The sequence below is a fragment of the Palaemon carinicauda genome, chromosome 31, assembly GCF_036898095.1.
Source record: "Palaemon carinicauda isolate YSFRI2023 chromosome 31, ASM3689809v2, whole genome shotgun sequence".
NCBI classification, from domain to species: Eukaryota; Metazoa; Arthropoda; class Malacostraca; order Decapoda; family Palaemonidae; genus Palaemon; species Palaemon carinicauda.
The window spans coordinates 84,491,086-84,498,585 of record NC_090755.1 but is presented as its reverse complement, the minus strand read 5'-3'; the positions used below and the strand labels follow the sequence as shown (position 1 = coordinate 84,498,585).

At 36.0% G+C, this 7,500-nt stretch overlaps 1 long non-coding RNA gene across 1 annotated transcript in view; it reads left to right on the top strand.

Moving 5' to 3' along the window:
• Positions 1-6,528, top strand: part of LOC137625042 (uncharacterized) — a 6,783-nt gene extending 255 nt beyond the window's left edge. The window contains exon 2 of the long non-coding RNA XR_011040815.1: positions 6,238-6,528. This is a non-coding gene — a long non-coding RNA (uncharacterized lncRNA). The remainder of the gene's footprint in view (positions 1-6,237) is intronic.
• The last annotated feature ends 972 nt before the right edge of the window (positions 6,529-7,500 follow it).

Below are 7,500 nucleotides of genomic sequence, written 5' to 3'. Positions count from 1 at the left end.
TAGGATTGAAAGGGGTCAAAGAGATAGAAAAAAAAAGAATACAGCAGTCATGGCTCCTCCTGTCAGCCCTACCCCTGGACCTAGTGGTGTAGGCCAGGCTAATCCTCCTCCAATTGTGACGCTTGTAAATGCCAGGTCAGCAATCCTTCCTTTTCAAGGCCGTGTCAACGGGTTCTTGCCACAAAATGTGGAGTCATGGATTTCATCCGTTGATGCCCATTTAAATGCCAAACAAATCGTAGATCCTTTTGTACAATTACAAGAAGCTAAAAGTTTTATAGATTTTTCTAAGGGGGATGCGAGTGCGTATTTAAGAGGTGTTTCATTTCAGGAAGCAGTTACTTGGGATGATTTCAAAGTTAGGTTACGCGCGATCTATGGGGGTGAAGAAGCTTTGGATGTGGTGTTAACGTTACGAAATACACTTAATCAAGCCACTATGAATCGGCTTAATGTTGTTGAGAGAGCAGCTCTCATAGCTGATAGGCTTAACGAATATCAGGACATTTTAGGTAATTCCACTTGGGTTACTAACGATAATATCTCCGTGAAAGATTTTTTACGATTAATGTATTTAACTTGCATGACACTTATGTTGCCTGAAGCTTTAGTGCGGTGCTTTGATAAGAAGTTAATGCCTGCAAGTACGGAATTGGATGTCTATAAACAGATAAAGAAGCACATGTCCAAGTGTCCAGATCTCGATCCCGTGTTAACTCAAGTTTTTGCTAAGAATGAAACAAAACCACAAACAGTGAACGTAATTAATAATCCAGTAGCGGGAGTGACGTGTTACAACTGCAAACGTCAAGGTCACATAAGCGCAGACTGTAGAACGAAATTTTGTTCAGTTCACAACACAGGATCACATTCTTATAGTCAATGTTACGCGCGTAAGACACAACAATATCCTAGAAATACACAGTCAATTCCACAGTCAGTTCCATATGGAAATAAAAAGAAAAATCCTCATTTTAACAATAAGAAGAAACAACAAAATGTCAATGCAGTTCAGAGTCCGAAACAAACAAACACTTCTTCAAATATCGCTGAGCCTGGGCCGTCAAACCAGACCTCGCAAAGTCAGCCTAATTTTCAGAATGTGCAGAACAAAGCAAATACCACATAGTTAACTCTAGAGGGGAAGAGAGTGATGTTGGGTCAAGGTCATTTATGTCAACATCAATAGTATTGAATAATCAATTTAATGTTTTATCAGATAAATGTGAGACAATAGATTTTCCTATGAAACACACGGCCGAATTAAGTAAAACAGTGCATGCTCCCGTAGATTTGCAACGAATTCATACAATAATAAGCCAAAATGAGTTACGGCCAACCTTATATGCTGTAAATTTAGAACACAAATCCTTTACGTTATTTTTTGACTCTGGTAGTCCACGTAATATTATGGATTTGAAGACGCATCATTTGTTGTTTTCGAACTTTCCGATTGAAAAATCAGGAATCAGACTTTCAGGTATAGGAAATAATGAATTAAACGTCATAGGCATAACTCATATTCAGTTCAGAGTCGGTAATCGCACGTTTGCCGATACATTTGTTGTTGTGAAAAACATTAATATGTATCCAGCTGTAATTATAGGATACCCATCTATGGGAAATCAAAACATTATCTTAGCTCCTGCAAAGCACGGCGTGTATATCAAAGGGAAATTCTATAAGTCTTCTAATACTTTAAAGTCTGTTTTGGATAATAAGGAGACGACAAATGTAACCGTAACGTACGTTGAAGAACCAATAACTTGTCTCACTAATAAAGAAATAATACACGCGACCCAGCAGAATTCTCGTTCACCCGTAATATCATCTTGCACGCAATATATCGAACCAAACATACCTTCGAATTTAATAGTGCAAATAAAGAAAACACTACCGGGATCTGAAATATTAATCCTTTCCGATACTTTGAAAACCAACGGATTGTCTGTCACACAAGCTATTTATACAGTAGGCTCACATCAGCAATGTAATATCGAAGTCTGTAATCATTTAAATAACACTTTAGTAATTCACAAAAATCAACATATCTTGGATGTAGAAGTTTATAAACATCGTATTCTTACCGTTGCTGAAATCAATCACTCTCAATCAGTTGCGGATGAATCCCTTTTACGATCTATTAAAAATAAAATCAGTAAGGACATTCAAGACGAAGAAATTCAGCAGAAAATTTTTGAACTTTTAAATAAATATACAGATGTCTTTTCCACTACGGATGGATCCTTAGGGAAAACAGATGTGATCGAGCATCAAATAAGGTTAAAAGACAAACAGAAAATTATATATGTACCCTCGTACAGACTCCCTATGAAATTCCAGAATGAAATAAATGATGAAGTAGGTAAAATGTTAGAGGAAGGAGTCATTAGAAAATCAAATAGCCCTTATAATTTTCCTTTAATAGTTGTACCGAAAAAAGATCGAACATGGCGTATCTGTGTCGACTTTCGTCGTCTAAACGAGGAAACGATCCCTGATCGATTCCCAGTGCCATGTACTGACGATATTTTGTCTTTGTTAGGTCAGAATAAATATTTTACCAGTTTGGACTTACTTAAAGGCTTTCACCAGATATCATTAGAAGAAGATAGTATCCCATACACAGCCTTCAGCACAGCCAGGGGACATTATGAATTTTTACGGATGCCTTTTGGTTTACGTTGTGCTCCTATAACATTTACAAGAATGATTAACATAGTGTTTGGAGACTTGTTAGGGGATATATTGCATGCCTATATGGATGATCTTGTAATCTTTTCCAACACCTTAGAAGAACATCTACGTAAGTTAGAACTAGTACTACAGAGATTAAGACAACATAACTTAAGGGTAAAGATTAGTAAGTGTGAATTTTTCAAAACAGAATTAGTATATTTGGGTTTCATGGTGTCAAGCCAAGGTCTTAAAGTAGTCCATGATAAGGTGTCGGCTATACGTAATTTTCCCATACCTACTAATGTCAAGGGAATACAGCAATTTCTGGGTTGTAGTGGATATTACAGGCGTTTTATACGCAACTATTCAATAATAGCCGCTCCTTTAACTGATCTTACGAAGAAGGGCGTAGATTTCATATGGTCTGAGCAACATCAACAGGCGTTTAATACTTTGAAAGATGAACTGTGTAGTTCTCCTATCTTAAAATTTCCTGACTTCGGTAAGGAATTCTTCATTGCAACAGACGCCTCAGACTTAGGAGTGGGAGGGGTATTGCTTCAGCAATATGATAAACAGTTTTTCCCGATAGCTTTCTATTCTCGAAAATTGAGAACTTCCGAAAGTAAATATGCAGTAATAGACAAGGAAGGACTAGCTATTGTTAATTCGCTAGTGCATTTTAAGTTCATAATTTACGGTTATCCCGTTAAGGTTCTTACTGACCATAAACCACTAACAGAGTTCTTTAAAGGCTTCAATCACAGCCCTAAACGAACTCGGTGGCATTTAATCATTCAAGATTTTGGCGCAAGAATCGGGTATTTACCTGGGAAAGCAAATATCATTGCGGATGCATTATCACGCAACCCCGTGTCATCTTGTACGGAGTCTTTAGCTGAATTAATAGATATATCAACATCCATGCCTATTGTAAAAACAATATCTGAACAAGAAGATTTAGGCTGGAGTGCTGAATTGTTACAGACTGAGCAAAGAAAAGATCAGAAAATAGAAACAATTATAAATGCTTTGAAAGGCAATCATAAAGAAAAAGAATATATAAAGTATAAGCAGCAGAATTATGTAATCAAAGATAATATTCTGTGTAGGACTGTGACAAGGAAAACCCGCAATACACCACATGTAACTAACGACCAGGTAGTAGTACCAAACTCACTTGTTTCCACTGTCCTGAATTGGTTGCATTCAAATCCATTACATGGACACCCTGGGTTCTCATTAATGTCACAGAAAGCCAAATCATTGTTTTATTGGCATACAATGCTTACAGATATAAAAAGACACATAGCTAATTGTCGCACATGTCAGGAAAACAAAGGGCATACGAAAACACCTGTTAGCTTAGGAACTTATCCTGTTCCCAATCAACCCTTTGAAAGAATACATTTAGATTTGTTAACAGGATTTTACGAGTCAGACAGAGGGAATAAGCACCTCTTAGTAATTATAGATGCTTTAACTCGATATACAGAACTAATAGCGCTTAAAACTAAAACTGCGATTGAATGCGCTAGGAAGTTTTACGAGTGTTACATTTGTAAACATGGAATTCCACACATGATAATCTCAGACTCGGGTGGTGAATTTAATAATCACTTTCTTACCTCATTGTGTGAATTCCTCAAAATAAAGAAGATCAATACCATGATATATCACCCAGAGTCGAATGGGCTAGTGGAAAGAGCAAATAGGAAGATATTAAATATATTAAGGGTAACACTAGGGGGATCAGACCCCAACTGGGATATTGCAATACCGGCGGCACTGAGTACTCTGAATCATTCATATCATATATCAATTAAAATGTCACCGCATGAAGCATTGTATGGTACCCCAGTTAGAACACCTTTCCATGTATTAACGCCTACAACTAATCTATCAAATCCTTTAAAAGAATGTATAAATGCAAGTATAAGTCGATATGATATCCTTCGAAAGAATTTAGAAGAATCACAAATCATAATGAAAAGGAATCATGATAAAATAGCGAAACCAACTAAAACATATACCGTGGGTGATAACATCTATATTCAAATCAATGTCAGAAAAGGGCTCAACTATAAACTAACACCTAAGTTTGAAGGCCCATTTAACATTTTGGAAATATTAACGGCCAATAGGTTTAGAATTCAAAATGTAGCCCAACCCACGGATGAGAGAATAGTACCATTGTCTCACATAAGAAATTAAAAAGAAGTGAGGAAAAATTTTAATTTTAATTTAAAAGTTTTCTTTTTAATACAGGAGTAATTACATATGTTTTTTCTCGTTACAGGTTTCCAAGATGAATTTTTTGTTGTTGGGAGTGATATTGTTCGCTCAGACATTTTTTTCGTATGGGATGAGTTCTAAGACTAAGAATATATATTTTAAATATGGAAATATAGTTGAAAGACAAGAAGACATTTTTATTACATCAACCAACGTAATTGTCGAAGTGCATATGCAAGCAATTTTTCTTCAAGAGAATGATGTCACTAGCTTAAGAACCGCCATTTCAAGGTTTTCTGCATCATTGGATGAGTTGCATAGGAGACATTTTCATTTGACTACTAAGAGTTTGCTTAGCTCAACATTAAAAATTGCAGAGATGCTATCTGATGACTTAAAGAATAAGACTGGAGAGACAGGATCTTTGGCTTATGACCTTTTGATGTGGACTGTAGGACACGAACAAAAAGAAAGACGGAATCCGTTCATTTATGCTGCATTAAGCATCTTTGGGTCTGTTGCAAGTTTAGGTTTAGGACTTTCCAATCGTCTTAAAATTAGTAATCAAAATAAGAAAATTGAGTTCTTGACTCATAAAGATGAATTGATTATGTCAGAACTAAGGGATCAGTTAGCTTCAATCAATAAAATTATGGATTTGTTAAATGAACATTCAGATAATATCGTTCAAATTATGGAAGTACAGGATTTGTTAGCAACATTAACGTATTATGATTCAAAGATAGATCACATACATAACAGAATTGCACATTTCATTGAGAAATCCAAGGATTATGTAGAAGCTATCACGTTAGCAACTAAAGGTGTATTGTCGCCCCATTTGTTGCCTATACGTTACTTAAAATTAGTTCTGGAGAACACTAGGGATAAACTAGGCTATGTTCCTTTGTTAGACGAACATAGGTTAGAATTTTATTACAGCCTAATTACAGTAAACGTAGATAATAACAAGATTAGGATTACAATTCCCTTTGATTCTTCTGATGCCTGGCAATCTTACAGGATATCACCATTTCCGACTTTCATGACGAATCACTCAAATCCAGTAATATCCAGTTTGACAGGACACGTATTGATTTCCCCAGACAAGGAAACATATACGGTCATTAAAGACTTAAATCAATTAACTCACTGTTCGGACGCAATGGATAGAAAAATATGTACAGCTGACTCATTTGAATTCCGTAAAAACTTGATGGATTCATGCGAGTTAGGTATAGTGCTAGACGGTGCTCTCTCCCATACAAGTGAAAATTGTCTGGATAAGCTTTATCCCTTTGACAATAAAGAATTCAATTGCAGACTAAATAATGGCTCGTGGATACGATACGACAAGGACGGCTTCAATATATCATGCCCTGACGGATCCACATCCCACAACCACATCTTCGTCGCAGCAGATGGCTGTATCGGGACTTCCCCGAATTCCATGGTGACTGGCCTACGGACAATCATCAGAGAACGTGCTTACTTCGCGAATTTCACGTGGACCTCTACAACGCCCGCACTTCCTCTCCCCTATAAAGGAAGTGTGGCGAAACACTTAATGAAACTTACCGAAAAGGACCACCTGTCGCCGACTTACAAAGAGATTCTTCACCCCATAATACTGGCTAGTTTGTGTTTCACGGTGATGATATTTATCGCCGTGAACATCCTTGTTTGGCGTAGGTTACGGCACAGCAAGCAGCTACAAAGGAACGAGTTGAATAGCCCTGACAATACCCCTTACCTGATACAATTCAAAGCTGTATGAGTGGCCACCTCATTCGCTAAGGGAGTAATTTGTCAGGATGATGTTTGTATGAAAAGCTGACTAGTACGCTAGTAATATGTAATTAAAGAAATTCTCTACATTTGCATTGTTAAAAATACATTTAAAATAACATTTAAAAAAATAAATAAAATAAAAAAGGATATAAATCATTTTTTCTCTCGGCATCTAATAAAAAATATATAAGCCGGAATGTTAAAAAAGAAAAGAGAAAAAAAAAAAAAAAAATATATAAGATATATAACAGAATCTATGGGCATCTAATAAAATGTATCAGCCCTATATATAAATATATATATATGTACGAAACCGTGGTACGTGTACGTACCAGGAATTCGTATTTGTGCACTGAATATTGAGTATCTTGTTTCTGACAAAGGTAACAATTATTTTTTATCAAGTTACCGAATCATTTGTAAGTCAGAATTTGTTTTGTTTTTTGGTACCATGTAATCATTTGCTAGCAATGTACCATATGTATGATCTTGGTTTTATCATGCATTTTTCTTTTTGCTTTGGTAATATCTTTTTTTGTATGCATTATTGTTATTAGTTTTGGTGTGCCTGTTTGGACATTCGTCCTCAGTTGGATATAGCTAGTTTTGGACAATGAATGATACGTATGTCCAGTCACACCTAATAACCATGTTTCGGCTTGTTGTTAAATTTTTGTAAAAAAATTGAGATAGCTGGCCGAGCATATGTAATGATTAGAATATTAATATTACATGTTTAAAACAAATGACGTAATATGTCATGTTGGTTGGAAGAGCTGGCCGTGAGATTTGCTA